Source organism: Pinus tabuliformis, chromosome 8 (genome assembly GCF_031772625.1).
Source record: "Pinus tabuliformis cultivar Carrire ecotype Pingquan chromosome 8, CPIR1, whole genome shotgun sequence".
NCBI lineage: Eukaryota > Viridiplantae > Streptophyta > Pinopsida > Pinales > Pinaceae > Pinus > Pinus tabuliformis.
In genome coordinates, this window is record NC_142294.1 from 620,829,844 (window position 1) to 620,835,586 (window position 5,743).

Genomic DNA, 5,743 nt, shown 5'->3' on the forward strand with positions numbered 1-5,743 from the left:
TGAGCAGTCAGAAGAGTAAGCCCAGGAAATAAATATGCATTCTTGACATAATGAGTGTTAGATCTCTTCATTGACACGTTTCACTTGGCAAGTTACAAAGTATCACCCTAATGAAGGAGCAACAAAGACGCAGTGATGAACGTTATAAAACCTTACAAAAAAAGTTTCATACCAAAACATGGAAAGCGGCTTTCGTTGCAGAGCCTTATTGGATTCGAACTCTGAACTACTGTGAAGAAAGTATATTTATATATACAGAGGAGAGAACCAGAAACGCTAACTAAAAGGCAATGCAGGCTTTGTGTGTTGCTTGCGGTCGGTAGCAGAGTCAGCCAAACCGAACACATTCAAACAAAACCCCTTATTGAGCTATGAAAAATAAAGATCCTCTCTTCTCCTCACAGAAGCTCCTTGCGCAGGCGAGCTGGCTGCACTACGTGCCTCCCCATCAAGCATTTCGTAGCCCCTCTCAAAGCCTTCCGCCAAGCCTGGGAAAAAATAATATATCAGAACCTAAATCAGATTTGAAAAAACAAAAAAAAAAACTTCTGAAAAGAAGTGAAGGGTTAGCTAAATCAGTTTTCCCCAATTTAGGTGATTATTTAATTAGTTTCTTGTTAACAAATACTCAATTTAAATCTTCTTGATTCGACGTCTTCTTGATTTTCTTGATTTGTAGTTTCAATCAGGATACACAATTTCGCCAAAAGAAAAAACAGATTGACAACATGAATTATGCTCAAATTAAAGTACAGATTGAAAACATGAATTCTGCTCAGATTAAAGTTTCTTTACCTTCTCTGCAGCTGCAGAGATCAGAGCATATGTGTTGATTTGGGCGGCCGTTAGCCTAGAGTTCTTGAGGTTCCCAACGGATCTCAAATGTGAGCCAAACCCTGGTTTACGCACAGTCCCATTCAGGGAAGTCTTCCATGTAACAATTGAGTCCAATTCTCTTGATGAATTGACATTGCTAATATCCTTCAATGGACTGTTCTCTGTTCCTTTCCTCTCAGTCCCACGTTTCTTCTTGGAGTTTCCTCCCTTTGGACTGCCAGGGGAGGGGGATGGATTCTCGCTCTGACTATACACAAAATCATAGACAGAAACGTCTGAGAATTTGACGAGGAGCTTGTCCGAGGCAGCCTTGCTCACATGCTGCACTTTGGGATTGCCATTGCCAACAGCTTTCTCAAATTCTTCTCAGTGGAGTGAAATTCCGTTCTAGTGACCGCCAAGAATCTCAATCTGAGACTTCAAGAACAAAACCAGGGGGCTAATAAAGAGAGAGGGAGGGGGAATTTTTGAATGCAAGAGGGAGCGTGCATTAATGAAAAGATCACATAATAAGCCTGTGAGCTCTCTGAGTTTTAATGGCCGGTTCCGAAAGAAGAAGACACACAGAACGTGCTCTTCTTCGTCTTTCTTGCTTCTTGCTAGAGGCTTATCATATTCCAATGTGAACGTTGAAGCGCGGCACTGCGTGACAGTTATTATGACAGTCCCGAGGCCAGGGGCCAGGATTCATCATGGATCTAACGGCCGCGGATTTGTGCCAACGGCTATTTTTCGTCGAGTAAGCAAGGTCCACTGCTGCCGTGCCAGTTGAGAATCTCGTGCATGGCGCGTGTGAGGTCAGGTCAGTGTCTAGGGCTTAGGGTTTTGACTGGTTGAATGAGTGAGGGCTTTAAACGTGTAACCAAAGCGAAGGATGCCCTCATGGAAATTATGGCTTATGGAAAGTGAAAGTGGCATTATATAAAATTATCATGCAAATCATAGCTATAGAAAGTGAAGGTCTCATCATATAAAATTGTCTGAGGAAACAAAGGCCATGTGCAGTAATATTAAAACATTTCCATAGAAGTATGGATTTGATACTCCATGGTTTATGGGATGTATTTTAGTGGTTTATATTTTCTATGATAATGATTTTAAATTTAAATTTGTTCCATTAAAATAAAATTGGTGATATGTTCTTAGATTATTTTATCTGCAATGTCTTTAGGTTTCAAGACCATTAAACATGAAATATTTGTTAAAATTAAATTTTAATTTTAAAGATATAAAATTTAATTATTAATTAATATTAATCTGGTTTTAAATAAAATTAAAATATTAATTAATTATGTTAATTTAATATAATTATAGGAAAAGACTATTCATAAGAAATATATTCAAATATTTATTTAACTAGGGCAATCATTTAATTTTATAAATTAAATAATTAATAAATATAAATAAACATCAAAATATTAAACTTATGGTATATTTCACATTATTAAGATTAATTTTTTACAAAAATTAACTAAATTATATTATTATCAATATATATATATATATATATATAAAAACATGTAACAAGATTCTTAATTATGGAGATTATTAACTTGTAAATAGTGTAGTCTAGACAGACGATGATTTTGCCTAGAAAATAATGTTTTTTTCAACACAATTTTGAGGAAATCCGGCTGATTTTTTTCAAAATCTAGGTTACAACTATCAAGTTTCATAATTTTAGGTGCTCTAAGGGTTCTTGAGGGTGTTGAATCCATTTCCCCTATTAAAAAATGATTCAAAAACATTCTGAGTTTCAATTTTTTTTTTAAAACAATCTTCGGATTTCGATGAGAAAATCATTGCCTAGGTGGAATTGTGGCCTGCATAGACAAGTTCCTTGTAAATAGACCTTGTTATAATACCATGCTTACTAGTATCACATACTAAAAAAACTATAACTCATGTTCATATGACATTTTTTTTAATTTAATCAATTGAATTAAAAGGGTAGAATGACATAACTACTTTTGAAATAAATCTCAATCTTTGTTTTATGACTACTACCAAGAACATTCTATAATATTTCATGGAGGTTAAATCCCAACCATTCACCTAATAATTATTGATAATTAAATTGAAATTTTGGAAGCTCTATTCTAAAATAGACATGCCTATCGGCTTAAAAATTCTAGAAGCCTTATTGCAAAATAGACATGTCTATCAATATAATTATAAAAAAAGTTTAAAAATGGAAACTTTTTATGAATGCCCTAAAACAATCTATATAAGTAAGAGTTGCATGTAGCGTCGTCCCTGCCAAATAAGTTTGATTGTAAATGTATGCTAACTTTGACATGGGTTATTCCTTGATGGGTGTGTTCACCACTAGCGCTAACGTGGTAGCTGGAAAGGCAACCTTGAATCTGGACAAAAACAACCTTCAACGTGCCAACTGGTTTGAATGCACATGAAATCCAACCTTGGATGTGATGCTCATCACCTTGCATGCAATCCCGCATTGAAATCACTTGTGTCTCTCATGCCTCCAAAAATTTCACTAGGGATTTTAGCACTGAGTTCTTAGATATGCTTTCCCATCATACGTGTTAATATTCTCCCTCCTATCTCCTCTACTAATCATGGTTTTTTGTCGCATCTCCTCTCTTTTCTTTCCTCTGCTTGGTCGCTTTTCCATGGCCTTCCTTTCACACTTGTTTGAACCCAATATGGGTAAGGGGCATTCACTAGTTATTGCAAACTCTCTATCCATCTTCCAAGAAGGTCTCAATTTATTTTTCAGGTGGTAGTCTATCCATCCCTTAACTCTGGGTCTTCTTAGTCTAATGTGTCTCTTCCTTTTGTAAACCCTCCTCCCACATTTACCCACTTTGACAATCTCTCTAGGGTAAACATGCATTAAGTGTCACTATATGACTCGATCTCCAAGTTCCAGTTATGGAAGTGGGGCCTACAAAACGGAAATAAATTGACATCCTTAGAGACTATAGATCACTCAGCAGCCTACCAACCACCCCAGGTGATTAATCCCTGAGATGGAACTATTTTTCACTTGGTTTACTTCCCAACCTCACCATTGGCACACTGTGCATGCGATTATGAGGCTTCAACCACACCCATAAGCATATCTGCATGCAATTATGACCTAAGTTCCTCTATTTTGTGCATGCAGTCGCGAGATCTATGCCACTTTTTCAGGAAAGCCTCTAAACCACTACCCAAAATTGCTTGTAACTTTCCAGAATCATAACAATGATGATAACAATGTTAAACAATCAAAACTTGAGAAAGATCTGACCTAGACATGCCTAATACATGATAGAAATTTTGTGAAACATATAGTAAACATATAAGCCACAAGTCATGAATGAAAATCTAATCATAAACTCCTGAACTTCATATGAGAATCACCAAGAAGGCTCAATGCCCTCTCAAGCTAGCTACAATAACACTTGTTAGCCCATGCATTCATCAACCATCCAGTAACTTATCAAATCATGAACAAGAGCCATAACTAGACCACATAATAGAACCAAGGATATATCCAACATATAACCAGAATACAAACTATGACAAATCAGCCATAAGATCACCATAATAACCAATACAAGTTCTCATATATCATAATAGGAAAATAACTCATATTAACATATGGAAATGCCAATCAAGTTAGGGACTTCCACGTACCACCTGACCATAGATTGGGCTAAACCAAATCTCTCTTTCAATGAATCACCCCGTGCCATATTCCAAGAATGAATGTGGGATCAAGGGTTAAACCAAAATAAACCAAATAGGGCTTCCATAGGCCAAACCACCTCAACCCTCAACCACAATGATTTCACCTATACGGTCCAACAATCACTAACATCATCCAGATTGGTCTCTAGCCAAACTATCCAAGGCTTCAAGAACTAGAACTCAACCTAGAATGTATATGGAACTCGAGTTGTTTCAAGGCTCCAGAGTGTTTGTCCCAACCAACCGGATTTAGGGACTAGTAACTCAATGCACAAGCTCCAGGGAACCTAAGCTATTTCAAGGCTCCAGAGAATTTGTTCCAACCCAGAACCATAGGAGACCTGAGAACCAATTAGAAAAACTAAATGGGGAACCCACTACACCATGGCTATTTAGGAAATGGCAAGGCAAGGTTGAAACCACTTTCAATCCAGGAAAATCTCCATGCCAATGAAATCACATAACCAAGGAACCACATGCATATACCATGCATCCAAAAACTAGCAAGGAGATCACACACAACCTGTTACCTGCATAGTAAGTCTGTTGTAGGTGTTGATCCAACTGTCTCCTTGTGCTTCCTTGCTTTCTCCAAATCCAAGTGAATGCTAGAATGCTCCAAGAATACTCTAAGTGTGCAAGAGTATAAGAGAGCCAAATGCTAAACTAACAAAAAACCATCAATTGTTTCTCTGATGCCTTTTTATTATTGATGTATCATTTTTCCTCTAATTTCCTTTGCATGCAAATTTGTGTCTCTTCACCTTCATTTTCTCCTATTTTCTTTTATTTTCATAATTAAATGTCATTTATTGCCTCTTTGCCTTTTCCTAATTCCATAACAATTATTAAACCACGAGTGATACCCACTATAATGTTTACCCACCATTCAACTTGGAAAACATGTCCCATGACATTGGTCTTATTTCATTTACATGGAAAATCAACTAGGGGTTGTTACACCTTCCTTCGGGAGTTATGACTCACTAGTGCACTTATAACCATCAGGGTGGTGGAGACCGAGGTAGTATTCACGGCTCCAAGGATTGGTTATGTGTTGAAGCTTTTGCACATCACTTCCATGCCCACATGCCCCCTGAGATTCAATCAAATATTAATGTTGTGGAGGATAATGTTTGACACAAATGACTAGGAATTTTAGATTTAGAGGTTTTGGATGCCCTTAGTGTCTGAATTCCTTACA

At 36.9% G+C, this 5,743-nt stretch overlaps 1 long non-coding RNA gene across 1 annotated transcript; it reads right to left on the bottom strand.

Annotated features, from left to right (window-relative positions):
• Positions 1-232: 232 nt before the first annotated feature.
• On the bottom strand, positions 233-1,700 carry LOC149237036 (uncharacterized). The gene is made up of 2 exons (XR_016245225.1): positions 796-1,700; positions 233-488 (listed from the first exon to the last, which is right to left on the bottom strand). It is a non-coding gene; the product is annotated as an uncharacterized LOC149237036 (long non-coding RNA).
• Positions 1,701-5,743: the final 4,043 nt, after the last annotated feature.